We start from the raw sequence: 23,399 nt of genomic DNA, 5'->3' as shown, positions 1-23,399 counted from the left end.
AAGTGCTCAATAAGTATGATTTAATTAATTAATTAATTAATAATCACTATTGATGGATTAGATATTTGGCTGCCTAGCTGGAGTGTTCTCAAAAGACTTAAGGTAGTAGTAGTAATGGTATTACGTACTAATTAATTAGTTCAAGGCATTGCTTTAAGTGCTGTGGCGAATATAAGATAAACAGATGAAACTTGTCCCACCTAGCCCTCACAATCTGAAACAGACTCACAGAGCAAATTTGTAAAATAGGAAACAGCAGTAAAATACAAGACCAACAATGTGCAATGATAATGTAAATGAAATAGGTAGGTTAGTGTCCACTATGTTTCATGCATTTTTTCTGTGCCTAGGCAGCCTGGTGGCAGAATCAGTGCTAGCGGAGGATTAGGGCAGCGGCAGAGAATTAAGGCAGCAGCAGCAGTAGCAGTAGCAGCAGCAGAGAGGTGGGTGGCCTCATATGTGACACTGAGCATTGGATGGGCAAGTTCTGGGTACGGTAAGGGAGCAGTGGGCTTGGAATGGAAAAATCAGTCAGTCACTCGTATTTATCAAGTACTTACTTTGTGCAGAGCACTGTTTATAAGTGCTTGGGAGAGTACAATATAATAATATAGTGAAAGATTCCCTGCCCACAGCGAGTTTACAGTGTAGAAGTGAATGACAGATATTGATATAAATAAATAAATTACAGATGTGTACTTAAGTGCTGTGGGTCTGGGAGTGGGGATGAATAAAGAAAGCAAGTCAGAGTGACACTGAAGGAAGAGGTAGAGCAAGTCAGGAAAGGCCTCTTGGAGGAGCTGTGCCTTCAACAAGGTTTTGGGGTCTGGGGAGAATCTGATGAATTTGAGGCAGGAGGGAGTTCCAGACCAGAGGCAGGACAAGGGCAGCATCAAGGTAGGCAAGACAAGTTTGTTAAACCAATGTTGGGGAAAGGAGGATATATGGTTTGAAGGGAACCAAGGGAATGGTGAGACTATGGCTGGCCAAAGCCTAAAGACCAAATGAGGATGGAGGAAACTGGGAGAGAAGGAAACGTGATAATACCTAACTCCTTGGGCGGTAGCAGGCTATCCCAGTGCTTAGTACAGTGCCTCCAGTGGTTAGTAAAGTGCTTGGCACATAATAAATGCTTAGCAAATGCCATCATCATCATCTTTTGTGCTTCTTTAAGATGTTGGACAGAGATTGGCAAATCATCCTCATCCACCTCCAATCTCCTTTGGCATTTAACCCTTGAATAGCTCAAAGGATATACCCTCACCCCTGCCACAGAAGGCCGGAGAGTGGAAGGGCTTGTGGGAGTGACTGCCCTCTGAGAGCAACGGAAGTTGTTATGTGAGGTTGCTGGGAGCGAAGTTGGCTCCAGCCTTGGCTTTGGGCCACAGGTTCTTTCCAAGGTGGCAGAGTTCCTGGTATGTTTTTTACTTTGGGGAGAAAGGCTGTATTTCCCTTCTGTTTAGGTTTCCCTGGCTTTGACTTGGTTAAATGACAAGGTGAAGTGTCACCTGTATCACAGAGGCCACTGGAATGTACAGTGAAACAACCAGTGGTGGGAGGACTTGTCAGTTTTCCCAACCTAACAAAAAGTGTAGGCTATGTGAGAGTAGGAACTAAATGTTGCTATGAATTTCTGCATATTGTCAGCATTTTTGTCAATGCTTAAATTTTATTCATTACTAATGTGTATATTTTTATGGGGAAAATATCACTTCAGGTCCTAGTCTAGTAGACTGCTGGAACAGTTCCAAACCAATGAGCCTGAATTGCTATTGGATCAGTCTTGAAAAGGAGCTCTCTGAATTCTGGAAAGTAGTCAATAGCATTTAGGGGCCCTACTGCAGCCTTAGCCTTGGGGGAAAAGACCCAGATGGGAATCTGACTTGGCCAGCTGAGTCTATCCAACTGGCTTTTCCCACCCTCTAGGCCTCTTAAAGAACGGTTTGTAGTTCTGGGTCAGAGTTGTGCTTGTTGATAGAGAGCAGAATGGAAATAGCCCTTCCCTGTTTGCTCTTAGATATTCTGTCTTCAATCCCCTCCATGCGCTGGATCAGCTGCTGCTCCTGCTGTGTCTTGCCAAATCTCCTGTCTCGTTCTAAGCCGTGAACAGTTTAGGTGAGGGTCCTCTCCCCAGCATCAAGACCAAGTGGGGCAAAATACAAGGTAGCATAATTGCCATCCCAAAATATACATGAAAGAAGAGTAAATAGATGCATGTCTTTGAAGCAGAGCCTTCAGAATATGTTCTGCTAATAGGCTATAGAAAACATCAGGCACCAATTTCTCTCGGGCCTCAAAGTCTGACATGGACTTTCTTCTCTCTCTGCCCCCTTGTTCCTTTCCCTTTGCCTACCGTCACAGACTTCTTCCCTAGCCTAACTCCCAAACCTCTGCTTGTGGCACATGCAACTATACATATGCGCACACATATGCATGCACTCTCTCTCTCTTTAACACTGAGTCCCAGAAAACAAAACAGAAATGAATTAGAGGTGAGGCAGAACTTATTCCATTTCTCACTAGCCCTGCTATTTGAACTGACAGATCCTTATAGCAGCTTCAGGACTGTGAGTATCAGTGATATGCTGACTTGGCAAGAGCCGAAACAGTTGGCACTTCCAGATGCCTCTGTGCTTCCAGCCTTCCCTACTCCTTCCTAAACTCGAGTTTGATGATAATGGTATTTGATAATAATATTTGTCAAGTGCTTACAATGAGTCAGGCACTGTACTAAGTACTAAGTGCATAAGCTACATTAGTTGGAGATCCACCCAACATGCAGTCAGGCATGCTATTTCAGCTCATACCAGTCCTATAGGGACTTTCAGCTGTGGGGTTGTGCACTTCTTATAAACAATGGCGGTGTCAGTTCTCCAACCAACCCCAGGTCCAAGACCAATTGTGATGATTTACTTCCACCTTGACTGAGCCTCCTCCAGGAAGCCTTCCCAGACTGAGCCCCCTCCTTCCTCTCCCCCTTCCCCCTTCCATTCCCCTGCCTTACCTCCTTCCCTTCCCCACAGCACCTGTATATATGCATATATGTTTGTACGTATTTATTACTCTATTTATTTATTTATTTTACTTGTACATATCTACTCTATTTATTTTATTTTGTTAATATGTTTTGTTTTGTTCTCTTTCTCCCCCTTCTAGACTGTGAGCCCACTGTTGGGTAGGGACCGTCTCTATATGTTGCCAACTTGTACTTCCCAAGTGCTTAGTACAGTGCTCTGCACACAGTAAGTGCTCAATAAATTGATTGATTGATTGATTGATTATTATTTATTCTAGCACCATGCCACATTCTAACCAGTTGTGTGCATGTTGTCAGAAGAACATCCTCTGATTTCCTAATGACACCCTAGCCTCAGCACAGTGTGGAAACACTCGTTTTGGGAGAATGGATTGTATTTGGGTCCTAAAGCCTCTATGGGAAGGGGTCAGGGAGTGGGTACTGAATGGTGCTTAGTACTCAGCACATGCTTTTTCTAGTTGTTGAAATGTGTTATGTCTTTATTTGCTTTCCTGATGGTATTTTAGGCAGTTTTTGCAATCCAACTTGATTTTGACAGAATACAAAACTAATGAAATGAAACCTAAATCTCATTTGAAAAGAGAATAATAATTATAGTATTTAAGTGCTTACCATGAATCAAGGACTGTACTAAATTCTGTGGTAGATTCAAGTTAATAAGATTGAACCCAGTCCCCTTCCCAAAAGGGGCTCACAGGCTAAGCAAGAGGGAGTAGACTTTGGGGTGCAAATGTGTTTGCTTATTGTTGTATTGTACTCTCTTCAGTGCTTAGTGCAGTGTTCTGCAACAGTAAGTGTACAGTAAATGCTATTGAATGAATTGAATGAATGAAAGAGAGAGTAATTGCCAGATTTGAAAAGGAAGGGCATTCCAGGTTAGTGGCAGGATATGAGCTAGAAGTCAACATCAAGATACACAAGATTGCAGTACAGTGAGTAGATTGGCATTAGAGGAGCAAAGTGTGCTGGCTGAGTTGTAGTGAGAGAGCAGTAAGGTAACTAGGAGGTGGCAAGATGATTGACTAAACACCAATGAATAAATGAATGAATGAACTGTTTTGGCTCTTGCCAGGTCAGTGGATCACTGATACTTATGATCATGAAACTGCTTTAGAGTGCCTGCTGGCCAAGTTCCACCCTTTTCCCACCATCCAAACCGCTTCCTTGCTGGTATAATCATTCATTCATTCATTCATATTTATTGAGCTCTTACTGTGTGCAGAGCACTGTACTAAGCGCTTAGGAAGTACAGGTTGGCAACATATAGAGACAGTCCCTACCCAATAACGGGCTCACAGTCTAGAAGGGGGAGACAGACAATAAAACAGAACATGTGGATGGGTGTCAAGTCATCAGAATAAATAGAAGTAAAGCTAGATGCACATCATTAACAAAATAAATAGAATAGTAAATATGTACAAGTAAACTACAGTAATAAATTTGTACAAACATATACAGGTGCTGTGGGGAGGGGAAGGAGGGCAGGGGGATGGGGAGAGGGAGAAGAAAAAGGGGGCTCAGTCTGGAAAGGCCTCCTGGAGGAGGTGAGCTCTCAGTAGGGCTTTGAAGGGAGGAAGAGAGCTAGCTTGGCAGATGTGCAGAGGGAGGGCATTCCAGGCCGGGGAGAGGGTGTGGGCTGGGGGTCGACAGTGGGACAAGTGAGAATGAGGCACAGTGAGGAGGTTAGCAACAGAGGAGCAGAGGGTGCAGGCTGGGCTGTAGAAGGAGAGAAGGCAGGTGAGGTAGGAGGGGGAGAGGTGATGGAGAGCCTTGAAGCTGAGAGTGAGGAGTTTTTGCTTGATGCATGGGTTGACTGGTAGCCACTGGAGATTTTTGAGGAGGGGAGTAACATGCCCAGAACGTTTCTGCACAAAGATGATCCAGGCAGCAGCATGAAGTATAGACTGAAGTGGGAGATCAGAGAGGGGAGATCAGGCTGATGCAGTAATCCAGTCGGGATAGGATGAGAGATTGGACCAGCAAGCTAACTGTTTGGATGGAGAGGAAAGGGCAGATCTTGGTGATGTTGCAGAGTTGAGACCGGCAGGTTTTGGTGATGGATTGGATTGAGGGGTGAATGAGAGAGCAGAGTCGAGGATGCCACCAAGTTTGCGGGCTTGTGAGGCAGGAAGGATGGTAGTGCCATCTACAGTGACAGGTAAGTCAGGGAGAGGCAGGGTTTGGGAGGGAAGATAAGGAGTTCAGTCTTGGACATATTGAGTTTTAGATGGCAGGCAGACATCCAGATGGAGATGTCCTGAAGGGAGGAGGAGGCCCGAGCCTGAAGGGAGGAAGAGAGAGCAGGGGCAGAGATGTAGATTTGGGTATCATCAGGGCAGAGATGTAGATTTGAGTGTCTTCAGCATAGAGATGACAGTTTGAAGCTGTGGGAGTGAATGAGTTCACCAAGGGAGTGAGTGTAGATAGAGAACAGAAGGGGACCAAGGACTGACCCTTGAGGATCCCCTACAGTAAGGGATGGGAGGGGGAGGAGGAGCCCGCAAAGGAGACTGAGAATGAATGGCCAGAGAGTTAAGAGGGGAACCAGAAGAGGACAGAGTCTGTGAAACCATGGTTGGATAGCGTGTTGAGAAGGGGGTGGTCCACAGTTTTGAAGACAGCTGAGAGGTCGAGGAGGGTTAGGATAGAGTAAGAGCCATTGGATTTGGCAAGAAGGAGGTCATTGGTGACCTTTGAGAGGGCAGTTTTGGTGGAGTGTAGGGGACAGAAGCCAGATTGAAGGGGGTCGAGGAGAGAGTTGGCATTGAGGAATTCGAGGCAGCGGGTATAGATGACTTGTTCAAGGAGTTCGGAAAGGAATGATAGGAAGGAGATAGGGCTCATCATATACCAACTGGATTACTGCATCAACATCCTTTATAATCTCCCAACCTGCTGTCTCTTACCACTTTACTCTGCTGCCCAGATTATCTGCCCAGAAACACACTTACCCCTTTCCTCAAAAATCTCCAGTCGTTGCCCATCAACTTCTGTATCAAACAAAAATTCCTCACTATTGGCTTCAAACCTCTCCATCACTTTGCCCCCTTCTACCTAACCTTCCACTCTCCTTCTACAGCTCAGCCTGCACTAGCCTCTGGTGCTAGCCTCCTCACTGTGCCTCATTCTCACCTGTCTCACCATCGATCCCTGGCCCACACCCTACCTCTTTCCTGGATGGCCTCCCTCCTCAAATCTGCCAAACTAGCTCACTTCCCCACCTCTGAAGCGCTACTGAAAGCTCACCTCCTCCAAGAGGCCTTCCCAGACTAAGCCCCCCTTTTCTTCTGCTCTTCCTGCCCTCCCCCTCACCCTGACTTGCTCCCCAACCCCACAGCAATTGTGTTTATATGTACATATTTATTTTTCTGTTTATTTTATTAATCCCATTTATTTTGGAGCTACTGATGCCTGTCTACTTGTTTTGTTTTGTTGTCTGTCTCTCCCCAACTTCTAGACTGTGAGCCCATTGTTGGGTAGGGATTGTTTCTATCTGTTGCCAAATTGTACTCTCCAAGCACTTAGTATAAGCTCTGTACACTGTAAGCACTTAATAAATATGAATGAATGAATGAATGAATGAATGAATGAATGAATGAATGAATGAATGAATGAATGAATGAATGAATGAATGAATGAATGCCGGCTCAGGTAGCAGGGCTAGTGAGAAATGGAATAAGTTCTGCCTCACCTCTATTCATTTCTATTAGGCTTTTCTGGGACTCCGTGTTAGAGGGAGAGAGAGAGAGAGAGAGAGAGAGAGAGAGAGAGAGAGAGAGAATGTGTACACGTGTATGTGCACGTATTACATTCATTCATTTTACAGATGAGATAACTGAGTCCCAGAGAAGTTAAGTGACTTGCCCAAGGCCACAAAGCCAACATACAGCCAAGCCGGGATTAGAATGTAGGTCCTCTACCTCCTACACCTGCAGTCTTTCCACTAAACCATGCTGCTTCTCTGAAATAGAATAACTAAAAGCAAAGGGGACTTTCCAAACCTTCTTACCTCTTTGCATTTGGAGATGCTCAGAGGTGACCAGGAATAGAAGCAATTGAACAGAGAGAACTATGCTAAAGCACGTGGACAAGTTCAACTGAAGCACAAGGCATGCTCCCTGCCCACTAGGAACTAGCACTCTGATAGGCAGGGATTATAGAAGCTGTGATCTCTTTAGGCTAACTACCTCGAAAGTTTTCTTCCCATAGACCAATGGACGTACAAAAATCTGCTTTGTTGAGAGGCTGGAGGGGCACGGATTATATTTAGTTAAAGAATGTAGTGTACATTTCCACTTTGACATTTTATCTCCTTATACTTGGCATTCTTGATCTGGTGAAAGATGAAGGTTTATTCACAAAACAAGGTGTATTGAGTCACATGATCAGTATTCATTCATTCAATCGTATTTATTGAGCACTTACTGTGTGCAGAGCACTGTGCTAAGCACTTGGGAAGTACAAGTTGGCAACATATAGAGACGGTCCCTACCCAACAATGGGCTCACAGTCTAGAAGGGGGAAACAGACAACAATACAAAACATGTAAGCAGGTGAAATCAAAATCATCAGAACAAATAGAATTATAGCTATAATGCACATTCTTAACAAAATTAATAGAATAGTAAATATGTACAAGTAAAATAAATTGAGTAATAAATCTGTACAAATATATACAAGGGCTGTGGGGAGGGGAAGCAGAGGGGGGTTGATGGGGAGGAGAGGAAAGTGGGGACTCAGTCTGGGAAGGCCTCCTGGAGGAGGTGAGCTCTCAGTAGGGCTTTGAGAGAGGAAGAGAGCTAACCCGGTGGATGTGTGGAGGGAGGGCATTCCAGGCCAGGGGACGGACATGGACTGGGGGTCGATGGCCGGACAGGCTAGAATGAGGCTCAGTGAGGCGGTTAACAGCAGAGGAGTGGAGGGTGCAGGCTGGGATGTAGTATCTCTTCTTGGTATCCTGGGAGGGAATATTTTTCCATTATAATGGAGCATTTTCAATCCATAGCAACTAAAGACAAACCGTGTAATTGTAAATGCTGAACTATAAAAAAAATAGAGTCAGTGATTCATATTTATAAAGTACTTACTTGGTGGACTGCACTGTACTACACCCATGCCCATCATCCCTGTCAGCTCTTCCGTAAATTTAACTCCCTTCTCAGGCCCCTTGTTCCTCCCTCTCCTCCATCCCTCACCCCCAACGATCTGGCCTCCTTCATTAGTAAAATTAACTCCATCAGGTCTGAGCTCCCCAAAGTCACTCCTCCCCCTTCTCCAACCCCCCAGCTCTCAACTCTCTCCACTACTCTCCCATCGTTCCCAGCAGTATCTTCAGATGAGCTCTCCTTCCTCCTTTCAATGTGCTACTCTGGTCACCTGTGCTTCTGATTCCATTCCCTCTCATCTTATGAAATCTCTCGTCCTTTCCCTCCTCCTTTCCAAACTCCTTGAACGAGTTGTCTACATGCGCTGCCTAGATTTCCTCAAGGCTCTCCATCACCTCGCCCCCTCCTACCTCACCTCCCTTCTCTCCTTCTACAGCCCAGCCTGCACCCTCTACTCCTCTGCCACTAACTTCTTCACTGTACCTCGTTTTTGCCTGTCCCACCATCGACCCCTGGCCCACATCTTCTCCCTGGCCTGGAATGCCCTCCCTCCACACATCCACCAAGCTAGCTATCTTTCTCCCTTCAAAGCCCTACTGAGAGCTCACCTCCTCCAGGAGGCCTTCCCAGACTGAGCCCCCTTTTTCATCTTCTCCTCCCCGTCCCCCCACCCTACCTCCTTCCCCTCCCCACAGTACCTGTATATATATTTGTACAGATTTATTACTCTATTTTACTTGTACATATTTACTATTCTATTTATTTTGTTAATGATGGGCATCTAGCTTTATTTCTATTTATTCTGATGACTTGACACCTGTCCACATGCTTTGTTTTGTTGTCTATCTCCCCCTTCTAGAATGTGAGCCCGTTGTTGAGTAGGGACTGTCTCTATATGTTGCCAACTTGTACTTCCCAAGTGCTTGATACCGTGCTCTGTACACAGTAAGCGCTCAATAAATGCAATTGAATTAATGAATGAATGAAGATTATGATCAGAGAGAGGGATTTCAGAGTTGGTGAGGGTGGAGATAGTGCAATGGTAGGAGATGATGAGGTCGAGGGTGTGACCAAGTTGGTGAGTTGGTGAGGTGGGTTGGAGCAGAAGGTTGATAGCATCAGGGAGAGGTAGGTGGGTGGCAGAGGAGTCACCAGGGACATCCTTGTGGATGTTGAAGTCTCTGAGGATCAGAGTGGGCATGGAAAAGGAGAGAAGGAAGGTGAGAGATGGGTCAAACTTGTTAAAAAAAAAGCTGGATGTGGAGATGGGGGGATCTTGTAGCAGTCATCTAAAAGAATTTAGAGGGGGTGGTAATAATAATAATAATGGCATTTACTAAGCGCTTACTTTGTGCAAATCACTGTTCTAAGCTCTGGGGAGGTTACAGGATGATCAGGTTTTCCCACATGGGGCTCACAGTTTTAATCCCCATTTTACAGGTGAAGTAACTGAGGCACAGAGAATCAATCAATCAATCAATCGTATTTATTGAGTGCTTACTGTGTGCAGAGCACTGTACTAAGAGTTTAGGAAGTACAAGTTGGCAACATATAGAGACAGTCCCTACCCAACAGTGGGTTCACAGTCTAAGAGAAGTTAAGAGAGAAGTTAAGTGACTTGCCCAAAGCCACACAGCTGACAGTTGGCAGAGCTGGGATTTGAATCCATGACCTCTGACTCCAAAGCTGGTGCTCTTTCCACTGAGCCACGCTGCTTCTCTGGTAGAGGCAAAAAATATGGGCTTCAAAGGAAGGGAAGGAAAGGGAAGGGGGAGGAGGGATGTGAAGGCAACATTGGGATGCGAGAAGGAAGCCAACACCAGCTCCTTTTCACGTGAGTCTGGGGGAATGGGAGAAGTAGCAGCCTCTGCTGTGTCATCCAAGGTGAGCCATGTTTTGGTAAGGGCGAGGAGGAGAAGGAGAAGGAGGAAGAGAGAGCGGGAAAAAAACAGGTCAAGGATGAAAGGGAGTTTACCTATAATGGAGCAGGGGTTTCATCGGACACACTTGGCAGCAGCTGTGGAAGGAGGGGAGGGAGGGGGAAGGGTAAAAGGGAGGGGAGGGCTTGTATTAGAATGAGTTGGCGGGGGTCTGGGCAGGGAGAGGGGGAAGAGGGGTGGCGATGAGAAAGGAGAACTGGGATGGGTGGGGATGCGGGGGTTGGAAGGGAGGGGTTGAAGGTTGGCGCCAGTACAGAGGGATTCTGGGGAGGGGGTGGGAGAGGGGAAGGGGAAGGTGAGGACTGGGAACGGCAGATGGGAGCAGAAGAATTGATAGTTTATGGTGAGAGGCCCGCCCGCCATCACACCGCGAGGCCTTGCTGCTCCCGGAAGGATCCTCTCCTCTGAGTGCCGCCATAGACGCCCGGGACTCCGTTCCCGAGAGGCCCGCCCGCCATCACACCGCCTGGCCTTGCTGCTCCCGGAAGGATCCTCTCCTCAGAGCGCCGCCATAGACGCCCGGGACTCCGTTCCCGAGAGGCCCACCCGCCCGCCCCCATCACACCGCTTGGCCTTGCCGCTCCCGGAAGGCTCCTCTCCTCAGAGCGCCGCCATTGACGCCCGGGACTCTGTTCCCGAGAGGCCCGGCCGCCCACCCTCCCGCCATCTCAGCGCCCCCACGGACGCCCCCCCTGCTTCCACCCCCCCCACTTCGGAGGCCTTCCGTAAAGTGCCCCTCATCCCCCCCCCCCTTCCCGGTCCGGTCCTGACTGACTCTCCCCCCCCCCCCCCCCCGCAGGTAAAAAGCCCTTGTTAGCACCTTGTTAGCACCATGTTAGCACCATGTTACATGTTACATTAACGACAACCTCATTCACACCTCCTCAGCCCTCCCATGCTAGTTGACTGTTCGCTCCCCTCCCCAGGTATCTCTGCTCCCTGACCCCCCTTAACTGGCCCACCCTACTCCAGCTCTTAATAGTTTGTATCTGCTCTCTGTGGCATCATTGTCTGCCAATTCTATTATTGCCATAGCATATTGATTGCTCAACTACACCCTGTGATGCCATCGCCTACTTTTATCATTGCTACTGTTTTATTGCTTCTGCATCTCAATTGTTAACCCCCCGCGGTACTGTCACTCGCCCTGCTGACCTCACCATGAACTTTCAGTTCCCTTGCTCCCAACTGCCATTCCCATTCCTCACCTTCCCCTTCCCCTCTCCCACCCAGCTGTTTCCCTCCCTCTCACCCACCAAGACCGCTCCCCCTCAACCCCTACCAAGGATTCCTCTGTACCAGCGCAGGTCCTCCGCTTCTCCCTCCCGGCCCCCCTCCTCCCCTTCTCCCCGCCCCCACCCCATCCCAGTTCTCCTTTCCCATCGCCACCCCCCCTTCCCACTCTCCCCGCCCAGGCCCCCGCCAACTCATCCCAATCCAAACCCTCCCCACCCCTCGCACCCTTCCCCCTCCCTCCCCTCCCTCGACAGCTGATGCCAAGTGCGGCCTCTGGAACCCCCACTCCGTTTTAAGTAAGATCCCTTTCATCCTGGACCTTTTCCTTTCCAGTTCTCTACTTCTCCTCACCCTAACTGAAACATGGCTGTCGCCGGACGACACAGTCTCTTCTGCTGCTCTCTGCAGCGCAGGCCTCTTCTTCTCCCACTCCCCCAGACTCACCGGAAAAGGAGGAGGTGTCGGTTTCCTTCTCGCCCTCAAATGTCGCTTTCGCACTATCCCTCCTCCCCCTTCCCTTTCCTTCCCTTCCTTTGAAGCCCACATTATTCGCCTCTACCACCCCCTCCAGATTCTTGTAGCCGTCATCTGCCGCCCTCCGGGCCCCACTTCCAACTTCTTTAACGACTTTGACCCCTTCCTCACATTCCTTCTCTCCTTCTCCATGCCCACTCTGATCCTCGGAGACTTCAATATCCACATGGATATCCCTAACGACTCCTCTGCCGCCTGCCTTCTATCTCTCCTTGACGCTGCCAACCTCTTCCTCCACCCCACCTCACCCACTCACCAACTTGGTCATACCCTCGACCTCATCATCTCCTACCGCTGCACTGTGGCCACCCTCACCAACTCTGTGATCCCTCTCTCTGATCATAATCTTCTCACCTGCCTCCTCACTCACACTCCTTTCCCCTGTAAATCCGTATTACTCCCTCACAGAGATCTCCGCTCTCTGGACCCCACCCATCTTTCGGAGCGCCTCACACCCCACCTCGCCGCCCTCTCCTCTCTACCCAGTCTTGATGATCAGATTACTGCTCTCAGCTCTACCCTTTCTACTCAGCTAGACTCGCTCGCTCCCCTTTCCCTTCGCCGCTCTCGCACCACTAACCCACAGCCCTGGATCACTGCCACTGTCCGCCTCCTTCGCTCTTATGCTCGAGCTGCCGAACGCTGCTGGCGAAAGTCTAAACACCATGCCAACCTCGTTCACTTCAAGTTTATCCTTTCCTGCCTTAACTCAGCCCTCTCTTCTGCCAGACAAAACTATTTCTCCTCCCTTATTGACACCCATGCCCATCACCCCCGCCAGCTCTTCCGTACATTCAACTCCCTTCTCAGGCCCCCGGTTCCGCCCCCCTCCTCCTTCCCTCACCCCCAACGATCTGGCCTCCTACTTCATTAACAAAATTAAATCCATCAGGTCCGACCTCCCCAAAGTCTCTTCCCCCCTTTCTCCAACCCCCCGGCTCTCAAAACTCTCTGCTACTCTCCCATCCTTCCCAGCGGTATCCTCAGAGGAACTCTCCTCCCTCCTCTCAAGTGCTACTCCGGCCACCTGTGCTTCTGACCCCATTCCCTCTCATCTTATGAAATCTCTCGCTCCATCCCTTCTCCCCTCCTTAACTTCCATCTTCAACCGCTCACTCTCCACTGGTTCCTTCCCCTCTGCCTTCAAACATGCCCATGTCTCTCCCATCCTAAAAAAACCCTCTCTTGACCCCACCTCACCTTCTAGTTATCGTCCCATATCCCTCCTACCATTCCTTTCCAAACTCCTTGAACGAGTTGTCTACACGCGCTGCCTAGAATTCCTCAACAACAACTCTCTCCTCGACCCCCTCCAGTCTGGCTTCCGTCCCCCTCATTCCATGGAAACTGCGCTCTCAAAGGTCACCAATGACCTCCTGCTTGCCAAATCCAACGGCTTATACTCTGTCCTAATCCTCCTCGACCTCTCAGCTGCCTTTGACACTGTGGACCACCCCCTTCTCCTCCACACGTTATCTGACCTTGGCTTCACAGACTCCATCCTCTCCTGGTTCTCCTCTTATCTCTCCGGTCGTTCTTTCTCAGTCTCTTTTGCAGGCTCCTCCTCCCCCTCCCATCCTCTTACTGTGGGGGTTCCCCAAGGTTCAGTGCTTGGTCCCCTTCTGTTCTCAATATACACTCACTCCCTTGGTGACCTCATTCGCTCCCACGGCTTCAACTATCATCTCTACGCTGATGACACCCAGATCTACATCTCTGCCCCTGCTCTCTCCCCCTCCCTCCAGGCTCGCATCTCCTCCTGCCTTCAGGACATCTCCATCTGGATGTCCGCCCACCACCTAAAGCTCAACATGTCGAAGACTGAGCTCCTTGTCTTCCCTCCCAAACCTTGTCCTCTCCCTGACTTTCCCATCTCTGTTGACGGCACTACCATCCTTCCCGTCTCACAAGCCCGCAACCTTGGTGTCATCCTCGACTCCACTCTCTCATTCACCCCTCACATCCAAGCCGTCACCAAAACCTGCCGGTCTCAGCTCCACAACATTGCCAAGATCCGCCCTTTCCTCTCCATCCAAACCGCTACCCTGCTAATTCAAGCTCTCATCCTATCCCGTCTGGACTACTGCACTAGCCTTCTCTCTGATCTCCCATCCTCGTGTCTCTCTCCACTTCAATCCATACTTCATGCTGCTGCCCGGATTATCTTTGTCCAGAAACGCTCTGGACATATCACTCCCCTCCTCAAAAACCTCCAATGGCTACCGATCAATCTGCGCATCAGGCAGAAACTCCTCACCCTGGGCTTCAAGGCTGTCCATCACCTCGCCCCCTCCTACCTCACCTCCCTTCTCTCCTTCTACTGCCCAGCCCGCACCCTCTGCTCCTCCACCACTAATCTCCTCACTGTACCTCGCTCTCGCCTGTCCCGCCATCGACCCCCGGCCCACATCATCCCCCGGGCCTGGAATGCCCTCCCTCTGCCCATCCGCCAAGCTAGCTCTCTTCCTCCCTTCAAGGCCCTGCTGAGAGCTCACCTCCTCCAGGAGGCCTTCCCAGACTGAGCCCCTTCTTTCCTCTCCCCCTCGTCCCCCTCTCCATCCCCCCGTCTTACCTCCTTCCCTTCCCCACAGCACCTGTATATATGTATATATGGTTGTACATATTTATTACTCTATTTATTTTACTTGTACATTTCCATCCTACTTATTTTATTTTGTTGGTATGTTTGGTTCTGTTCTCTGTCTCCCCCTTTTAGACTGTGAGCCCACTGTTGGGTAGGGACTGTCTCTATGTGATGCCAATTTGTACTTCCCAAGCGCTTAGTACAGTGCTCTGCACATAGTAAGCGCTCAATAAATACGATTGATTGATTGATTGATTGAAGTCAGCAAGGAAACTGACAGAACAGGAGCAGTTAACAAGTAACATGCAGTAGCAATAATAAAATAAGCTGGTGACATCACAGAGAGCAGTTAACAATTAGCATGTAGAAGCAACCATAAAATAGGCAGATAATGCCCACAGCAGAAGGATGAACTGTCCCTGGGTCAATTAAATAAAATCAAAAAGGCTAATCATAATCAATCGTATTTATTGAGTGCTTACTATGTGCAGAGCACTGTACTAAGCGCTTGGGAAGTACAAATTGGCAACATATAGAGACAGTCCCTACCCAACAGTGGGCTCACAATCTAAAAGGGGAAGACAGAGGACAAAACCAAACATACTAACAAAATAAAATAAATAGAATAGGTATGTACAAGTAAAATAAATAAATAAATAGAGTAATAAATATGTACAAACATATATACATATATACAGGTTCTGTGGGAAAGGGAAGGAGGTAAGAAGGGGGGATGGAGGGGGCGAGGGGGAGAGGAAGGAAGGGGCTCAGTCTGGCTCAGTCTGGGAAGGCCTCCTGGATGAGGTGAGCTCTCAATAGGGCCTTCAGACACATCTCCATTCAGCAGTAAAGTGGTATTTTCCAGACTGGTAAAACATAAAATGTATACTATGAATGACTATGGGCTCTACAATAATACTTCAAAAATTGTTAGAGCTAAACATCTAGGAGAGGTTTCCACGTAGGTTTCTTTACTAGGTGCTGTCTACTGGACTCTTACTTTACAAACGCACAACAAAGCATGCTGCATTTTATTATTATGCTATACTTTATAAAGAAGGGTTGACTGTAGTATGCGATCTTGTTTTATGGGCTAGAAGGCTGAGACACCCAGAAAGCACTCTTTTAGTGTTTTAAAATTATTATTTAAAATTATTATTATAAAATTATCCTTCCTTGAAGGGAGGAAGAGAGCTAGCTTGGCGGATGGGCAGAGGGAGGGCATTCCAGGCCCGGGGGATGATGTGGGCCGGGGGATCAATGGTGGGACAGGTGAGAACGACGTACGGTGAGGAGATTAGCGGCGGAGGAGCGGAGGGTGCGGACTGGGCTGTAGAAGGAGAGAAGGGAGGTGAGATAGGAGGGGGCGAGGTGATGGACAGCCTTGAAGCCGAGGGTGAGGAGTTTCTGCCTGATGCGCATATTGATTGGTAGCCACTGGAGATTTCTGAGGAGGGGAGTGATATGCCCAGAGCGTTTCTGGACAAAGACAATCCGGGCAGCAGCATGAAGTATGGATTGAAGTGGAGAGAGACATGAGGATGGGAGATCAGAGAGTCTCTTTCAAGGAGACTCCAATGGCAAGGAGAGTCCAGGGGCTCTTGGCAGAAATGTATATGAGTTAGTGGTGGATAGAGTCCTATGGATGGCAGTTCTGGAGTAGGGAGGGACTGTTATGGGGGGCCATGGGAGAGGAGACGCCTGGGAAGAGGAGTAAACAGCCAAATAGAATGGGTGGACTGAGTAGGTGTGAATTGGGTTGTTGTTAAAGTAACTCGGTGATAACAAGGGCCTTTTTCCCCGGGTAGGGGGGCAGGGAGAATCAGTCATGTCTGGTCCGGGAAGGGGGAAATGGGAGCTCCTCAAAGAACGTCGCTTTTGGTCAGGGGGATGGAAGCAGAGGGACACAATGTCCCACGATCCCAGTTGGCTACTTGGATGCTTCAAGGGGTGAGTCTAGTGATGATGGGGGCTGAGCGGGGCGTCCACTCAGACTTCCTCTCCTCTTCTTCCTTTCCCCTCTGCTTTGCCCTGATTTACTCCCTTCACTCATCCGCCCTCCTGTGCCTACAGCATATATGTGTATAACTAATTTATGCATGTATATTTGTATGTATGTATGCATACTTATATATGCCTCCTCTTCTGGAGTGTGAGCTAGTTGTGGGCAGGGAATGTGTCTGATTGTTGCTGCATTGTACTCTCCCAAGTGCTTAGTACGATGCTTTGCACACAGTAAACGCACAATAAATACCTTAAATAAAGAAATACTAGGACAAGCTCTTGGCAGAGTGATGGAATAAATGGAGCAAGACAATCTCAAATGATATGAAGTATCAAATAACTGCAACCCCTCTGATTAGTTCATGACCATTCAATCCCTTTAAAGAACAGAAAAAAATGCTCCGAGGAGAGTGGGATGAATACTAATACTGGATGGTGGGGTGGGAGGTGGGGTGGGGTAAGAAGGAAAGCAAGAAAGAGGGAGACTAAACTGAGCTCCCTAAGGCAGGGTCTCTCATATGTCCCCATCCTTGTGATCAAAGCCCTAGACTAAGATGGCTTTAAATAAACCCACCCTCCAAGAGCCTGGAAAATGAACACATGTAAGAGCCAGTGGAAAGGGAACTTTAATTCAGAGAGGTGTTGGTAAATGATTCACTTGGCATGGACAGCAGACAGGACTGATGCCAGCGGGGCCCCAGCCTCACTGTTAAGGATGAGATGGGTTTTTGGAGTACTGAATGGCATCCAGCTCTGCCCCGATATCCAGTTCTTGGTCTGCAGGAGTCAGGTCCCCTTCAACCGAGAAGCACTTGGAGAGCACCTGGGAAAGCAATTTGATCAAGTTAGGGTCTGTTCTTCCAGAGAGTAGACGGATTCAGATGCAGAAAGGGAAGAGGTGGTCAAACTGGATCCTCTACAGGCTACATTTTTCATCTTTGTGCCACCATCCTCCTTCTTACATTTGATTACATTTACAATTTACATTTACATTACATTTAGGTTACATTTGATAGTCTCCCTTCTAGGTACCATCCCTATCCCTGACCTTGTCCATCTCATAGAGAAAAACGGCACATTACCCTTTCATTTGCATGTTAGAGAAGGCCCCTACTGCTGAATGGAGATGTGTCTGATGAAAAGAAACAACTCAGGGAGAGGACTAGAAGCTGTTTTCATTAGGTGTAGTCTAACCAGATTCAGGGACATATTTCTGAGGTATTAGTTGGACTGCATTTGGGGCAGCATTTATTCATTAATTCATTCAATTGTATTTATTGAGCACTTACTGTGAGCAAAGCACTGTGGTCACCTTGAAGATCTCACTGAAAGTTGGTCAGAGACTTGTAGGAAAGAAAAGGGGAAAAAAACATATTGCCCAGGAAGCCAAGGTGATTGACTTCTGACTTTAGAAATCACTTAATACAGTGCTAAACACATAGAAAGCACTTAATAGGTGGTACCAAATCCCTGCCTGATCTTAATATAGGTAACAGGACTTTGGCTCCTGCTTGTTCTTTCCTTCCTGAAGCTGGGTAGGTAAATGACCTTTTCAGAGGGTCTGCAGAGCTAAGCTTCCCTCCCCTTAATTAAGCTGGAGGAAAGTTAGGCCAGGGAAGAGGGGAGCTAATGATTAGTTTTGGAGAATTTCTCAAGTAAATCCCCATTTGCGATCCAGATTAAATCATGTTTGTGGGTGCAGCTTCATTATTAATCTGAGGGCTATAAAGCTTTTTTGTAGAATTTCTAGCTCAGCACTATTCTGTGATCTTTAGATACAGGGTGACTTGGATTGGTCCTAGTTTATGGGAAGAAAAACCGAGCAGCCCTGAATTCAGTTTACGGATAACCCAGATTCTGCGCTGGAGTCTACAAGGGAGAAGATGAGTTCTAAAGTGACTAAGCCTCACTTAGGGCTATTTGCCTGAGGCAACATGGGGGTAGAGGGCCACTTCTCTCAGTCCTTTGGGTTCTTCTGCTTGAGACAGATCCAGAGGATCTGGATCTTCTGATTCCAGCATTTGTAGAGACTGGAGGATTCTTCTTTTGAACAGGTCCTCTTCTTTTGAAGACAAGTGGGTTCAGTCATTTCCTTCTAAACAATTACCAGACTCTGCCTTTTCCTGAAGGGACGAAAAAAGAGTTTATGAATACAATCTAGTCAGAGTGGAAGGGTCCCTTCAAGTAGCATTATTTTAGAAGCACCTAATGAACCATGTGGGAAGACCAAACACATTTAATAAATGTGAATTTGTTAAGCACTTACTATGTACTAAGTGCTGGGATGGATACAAGCAAATTGGATTGGACCCAAGGCTGTTTCATGTGGGGCTCAGAGTCTCCATCCCCATTTTACAGTTGAAGTGACTAAGACCCAGAGAAGTTCAGTGACTTTCCCACAGTAGACAAGTGACAGAATTGGGGTTCTAACCCAAGACCTTCTGACCCCAAGGCCCATGTTCTATCCATTACACCATGCTGCTTCTTAAGTGTTTTATTTTGAAAAGGAGGAAAAGGAGGAAGAAAGTTTTTAAGTGGGGTACAATGCCACCAAAACAAGAATTGCAAGTCTGGATCTCTCAGGGAATAACACAGATCTATGAGAGGCTGTGGGAGGAAAAATCACCCATGGGTAAGGATAAATTTAATGGCAATGGAGAGGTCTATATACTACAGGCAGAAGGCTCTACTGCAGCTGCATGGGAGACTCCATTGTCATCTTCATCTCAGAGAGTAACTCCAGCCGAGTTACTGAGAGTAATTGAAGCTGCCCTCCTCCTACTCCAGCTGGTTCTGATCCAAGGAGCAGCTGCTTGATTGAGAGCCAACTTGAGCATTGGAGCAGGAGCACCCATTCCAGCTGGGCTAGGAGGGGGAACTCACTCTTTCCTTTTTCCACCAAGTTTGATAGCAATACCTGGGAACAAGATAAGAGACTCAGCTAATCAAGCTATCAGCAACAAGAAGCACTGTAGCCTAATGGACAAAGCACAGGCTAGGGAGTCAGTTCACCTGGGTTCTAATCCCAGCTCTGCCACTAGTATCCTGGGTAAATTTGGGAAAGTCAATTGTGCTGTGCCTCATTGACCCCATTGGGAAAATGATGATTAAGGCTGTGAGCCCTATATGGAACAAGGACTGTGTCCAGCCTAATTATTTTGTATCTACCCCAGTGCTTGGTACAATGCTTGACACAGAGTATGCCTTAAATGCCATTTTTAAAAAATACCTTAAAGAAATGGCAAAGGAGAGTTGATTAAATAACTGCACTCAGCTAGTCTTTACTGTCTGCAAAGCACTGTATTAAGACAGAAATAAGAATTAGGCAGTTGTAGCCCCACTTAGGAATCTTATTCAGATTAGGGCAAGAACACTGGCACTTAAAATTTCACAGAAACACTTAAAATGCTTTATCCCTTGAATTGAAGTCTTTATTAGTAAATGATACTAACTAAACACTATGTGCCAAGTGCTGGGACATAAGATAGGCAAGGCAGACTCAGTTCCTGCATAACCAAAAGGGAAGGTGAAGAGGAATTGTAATCCCCATTTTTCAGGTGAGGGACCTGAAGCTGAGAAATTAAGTGATTACCCATGGTCACACAGCAGGAAAGTGGAATAGCCAAAACCAAATGGGAGGCATAACCAGTATTAAATCCCCATTTTACATATGAGTAAAGCCAAAGAGCAGTGACTCTCCCTACGTCCAAAAGCAAGCAAGCGGCACAGCCAAGATTAGAATCCAGGACTCCTGATGCCTCGTCTAGCACTCATTCCATTAGGCCACACTGCTTCCAACACCTCAGTCAGTCAGTCAGTCAATCGTATTTACTGAGTACTCACTGTGTGCAGAGCACTGGGGAGAATACAATACAACAATAAACAGATTTATTCCCTGCCCACAACAAGCTTACAGTCTAGAGGACAAGCTTACAGTCAAGCTCCATTCACACCCATCTAAGGGAGGTGAGCAAAGAGAGAGAGAGAGAGAGAGAAACACTGTGGGGCCAGTTCTACCTAACTGTTAAGGAGCTGGCAAGGACAAAGCAAGATAAAGCCGTCAATCCTAAGGGCAGCCACGGAAGCACTGACCTCCAGATTCAGAACTGCAAGGCGTAGTGGATAGAGCATTGTCCTGGAAGTCAGGTCATGGGTTCTAATCCCAGCTCCACCACATCTGCTGTGTCATTGGACAAGTCACTTCACTTCTCTGTGCCTCAGTTACCTCATATGTAAATTGGGGATTGAGACTGTGAGCCCCATATGGGATAGGGACTGTGTTCACCCGAGTGTTTAGAACAGTGCGTGGCACATAATAAGCATGTAACAAATACCATAATTATTATTATTATTATTGGAGAAGCAGCATGGCTTAGTGCAAAGAGCACAGTCTTGGGAATCAGAAGTTGTGGGTTCTAATTTGGCCCCACCACTTGTCAGCTGTATCTTGGGCAATCCTGGGCAAATCACTTAAGTTTTCTGGGCCTCAGTTACTTCATCTTTAAAATGGGAATTAAAACTGTGAACTCCTGAAGGGTCAACTAATAACCTTGTATTTACCCCAGTGCTTAGAACAGTGCTTGGCACATAATAAGTACTTAACAAATACCATTATTATTATGTTTTCTTTATTCATCCTCCTGAACTGTTACTTATTCCTATTCCAGTGGTTCTCACCTTTGATGGAAATTTGCATGATGTTGTCCTTAAGATATGGCAGGGCCATCTTCAGCTGTTTGTCGCTGGAGCAGGCAATCATGTCATCTGGATGAAAACAAAAACAACTACACATACATGCCACATGAGTTCTTGAACCACCTCCCTGGCACTGCCATTTCTTTTTTGTGATTGAGAGATGATGGTTTTTCTGATCTGAAAGAATGCCTCCAGTGCACTGGCTCACAGCAGCAATCAGCGGGAGGAAAGCACCCCTTTTCTTTTGGCTCAACCCATGGCTTTTTGGGGCTCAGAGGCCAGAATTGGAATCTGGAACAGAAGAAACCCCTCACTACTGTGGCCAATCTTTTTTCTACATGGGTCAGCATGTTTTAGTTTCCTCCTGTATAGAAAAGCATTACTATTATTATAAGAGTATAATATATAATAAAATACAGTATAAGAGATAGGATATTAATATATGGTCTATGTGATATACTAATATAATAATTAATACAGTAATAGTAGTTATGACATTTGTTAAACACTGTTAAGTACTGTGGTAGATATAAAATAATCAGGTCATAAACAGCCCTGGTGCCACATAGGGCTCACAGCCTAAGAGAGAGGGAAAGCAGGTCTTGAATCCCCATTTTACAGATGAGGAAACTTAAGACCCAGAAAAGTCAAATAACTTGTCCAAAGTTCCTTAGCAGGAAAATGGTGGTGGTCAGGATTAGAACCCCAGTTATTCATTCAATTCATTCATTCAATCGTATTTATTGAGTGCTTACTGTGTGCAGAGCACTGTACTAAGCGCTTGGGAAGTACAAGTTGGCAACATATAGAGACGGTCCCTACCCAACAGTGGGCTCACAGTCCAGATGTTTTTGGTAGTTGGAAATTAGAAAACAGGACACTAGGTTTCTCTCAGCCAGGCCAAACTAGGTAGCCTGTGGCCTTGTAAAAAGATCAAGACTAGGAACTCAACTACACAATGCCAAACTGTTTCACTGATCCAGCTTTTCCTGATAATGGGACTTAGGATGCATTCACAATAAGTCAATTGGGAATGGGAAAACTTAACCCAGAACCAGAAAAGCCCTTATCCACGACTTTGCCTATATAACAGGGAGAAGCAGGAGTAAAACAAAAACTGATTCAGTTAGGTGATTACATGCTAACTCCTCTACCCCATTCCTCTCCATATACTTATGCCTGTGACGGTTTCTCTAGAATCTCAAGGAGTAACTGGGAAAGTTCTCTGTCTGCCTCTCTTCTCCTTGACTTTTGCAAATCGAGGGAAAAATATCTTATGAGAGAGGGCCCGGAGGGTATAAAAACCTGGTTGATTTCCCTGATTTTACCATCTCTTCATGCTCTGGTAACCACACTGAGTGAAACACGATATTGAAGATGTGGTTTTTAGACATACCTTTTGGCTTTACTAGCTCTAGGGTCCTCAGTGTTCAATGACAGGCAGCTCACAGAGATACATTCCAGAGGACAGCTGAAATTCCAGATGAACAGATCAAAGGCAAACCGGAAAAATGTCAAATGTCCCTACAACAGCTCACCTCCTGGTGTCTTTGGAACTTTGAAAGAAATCGAATGGGAGCTGCAAGTCTTCCTTCAGGTCTCCCAAAGTACACTTACCTGCTCTGGATCCACAAGGGATCTGGACTTGGTGAGGGAAAACGGTTCATAAAGGCCAGGAGACTTGCTATGCTGACGGCTACGTTCTTTGCCTATCTCCTCACCACACCCCTAAATTCCCATCTTCTTCAACTGTAGTGCTGTGCCTTAAGGAAGATAAGAAGCAGGGGAACCCAAACCTTTAAGTTTAATCTTTAGGAGGGAAATGTAGTTGGAAGGAGAGGAGAGAGTGGTGGTGACCCAGTTTTTGTTGTTGGTGCCATCTGCCAGTTTAGTCACTGAATAACACCCATTTTCCTGTTGTGTGATTTGGAAGTGAGGAGGGATGGCTTCCTTCTCCTCTGCCAACAGTATCTACTGGCCACAATTTCAAGAGAATCACATAGTTGCCATGCACTTCTCAAAACACATTAGATTTTGGAGTCTCCATTCATTTGATCACATTTATTAAGCAATTATTGTGTTCAGAACACTGTACTAAGTGTTTGAAAAGTACAATTCAGCAACAGGGAGAGACAATCCCTACCCAACAACGGGCTCACAGTCTAGAAGGGGGAGACAGACAACTAAACAAAAGAAGTAGACAGGCATCAAACCAAATAGATGGTAGACGGGAAGTTGCTTTTCCTCTTTCCTAGTACAACTTG

At 46.9% G+C, this 23,399-nt stretch overlaps 1 long non-coding RNA gene across 3 annotated transcripts; it reads right to left on the bottom strand.

Annotated features, from left to right (window-relative positions):
- Nucleotides 1-17,056: 17,056 nt before the first annotated feature.
- LOC119946652 lies at nucleotides 17,057-23,221 on the bottom strand. 3 transcript variants are annotated; one of them, XR_005456448.1, is made up of 4 exons: nucleotides 22,532-23,221; nucleotides 21,118-21,204; nucleotides 17,730-18,563; nucleotides 17,057-17,263 (listed from the first exon to the last, which is right to left on the bottom strand). It is a non-coding gene; the product is annotated as an uncharacterized LOC119946652 (long non-coding RNA). The 3 variants fall into 3 exon arrangements; XR_005456447.1 differs by lacking the exon at nucleotides 22,532-23,221 and having other exon boundaries at nucleotides 17,730-17,783; nucleotides 18,351-18,563; nucleotides 21,118-21,540; XR_005456446.1 differs by lacking the exon at nucleotides 22,532-23,221 and having other exon boundaries at nucleotides 21,118-21,540.
- Nucleotides 23,222-23,399: the final 178 nt, after the last annotated feature.

Source organism: Tachyglossus aculeatus, chromosome Y1 (genome assembly GCF_015852505.1).
Source record: "Tachyglossus aculeatus isolate mTacAcu1 chromosome Y1, mTacAcu1.pri, whole genome shotgun sequence".
Classification (NCBI taxonomy): Eukaryota; Metazoa; Chordata; class Mammalia; order Monotremata; family Tachyglossidae; genus Tachyglossus; species Tachyglossus aculeatus.
The sequence above is the reverse complement of the archived record's forward strand: the minus strand, read 5'-3'. Positions and strand labels throughout refer to the sequence as shown.